A 1336-nucleotide genomic window follows, 5' to 3' on the forward strand; every position below is an offset into this window, starting at 1 on the left:
TCATTGTACTTCTGTGGTACTCAATATTGGTGACTCCAATCTTATGGATTTATCTCATTGTGCTTCTTCACTATATATGTAGGGTATATATCAATACCCCTTGCATGATCACACGTGTGAAGATTCCTCCCTGCTTGTGATTGACTGTTTAAGTTGAGTGATAACATATTTTCACTGTTATACCAAATAATCTGGTGTGTCATCATTGTTTATGAATATATACACACCAGTTTATAATTTTTGGTAATCACACAGATAATTAGATAAGAGGGTTAAGTGCAGCACTTTGCGGACATACCCCACTGGAGATTCCCAATCTCATCTGATCTTGGAAGCCAAGCAGTAGAGGGCCAGGTCAGTACTCGGATGGGAGACCACCTTGGAACACCCTGGTACTGCAATTTATTTCTGCATACTATATCTACTTGTCATTAACAGCGATATTCCCATACGGATTTATGACCAATGATTCAACTTCCTGCAACAACTTTTTTCTAAAGTTTCTAATGCAGAGCAAATGATGGTCATACAAATATATTTTTTTTCCAATATACCACTTTATTGAATATATCCTGGTTTTGCATCAACTACAACATGATGAATTCGGCTGAGCGTTTATTATAGTTTTGGCTATTTACTGTTTAATACATTTTTAATAATTCGCTCTTACTGGTAACATTGGAACTCCACAATATTAATAATATAATAATAAAGATTCTTATGATCTTAACAGATTGTTAAACACATTTGTATGTATGAAACTGAGTGCTCCCCAACAAGAGTTTACTGTTCTCTGTTCTTTCTGTGTTTACAACACTAGTAAAAGTCTACATAGGGTCACATGTGCAGTGCAGAAAACCGTTTCTTATGTTAAAAAAAAAAGTATGTCCAACTTTAAAGGAGCCCCTGACTGAATACAGTAACTTGAGTTTGTATAATAAAACAGCTGTACCTATCTAGAACAATACATTAACTTTACCTTTAGTGGGAAAGATTTATTTGTATACCTCTGGCTATAGATTTTACCAAAGTCATTACAAATGAACATGACTCTGTAATACAAGTGCTTTGTACTTTTGTTCAGGGGAACATGTTTTAATAATGTTTTATTTTACTCATTATTTACCTTGATATATTTTTCCTATACGGTATGTTTGTTTTATTACTAAAGCAAATAATGTGTTGTTAACTCTGTGTAGCTTGTATTGCTTTCTACAAATGTTGCTGATTTTAATTACTCTTTCTTAGTTCTGTTTTCCAAAGGTGAATAACAGATCAATATCGCCTTCTCGTGGCTTGTGATAAAAAGTAATGCAGGCCAGACATCTAAATGGCA

The 1336-nt window shown here is 33.8% G+C and overlaps 1 pseudogene; it reads left to right on the forward strand.

Moving 5' to 3' along the window:
* Positions 1-284: 284 nt before the first annotated feature.
* LOC134971257 (5S ribosomal RNA) lies at positions 285-404 on the forward strand (annotated as a pseudogene).
* Positions 405-1336: the final 932 nt, after the last annotated feature.

Source organism: Pseudophryne corroboree, chromosome 11, assembly GCF_028390025.1.
Source record: "Pseudophryne corroboree isolate aPseCor3 chromosome 11, aPseCor3.hap2, whole genome shotgun sequence".
NCBI classification, from domain to species: Eukaryota; Metazoa; Chordata; class Amphibia; order Anura; family Myobatrachidae; genus Pseudophryne; species Pseudophryne corroboree.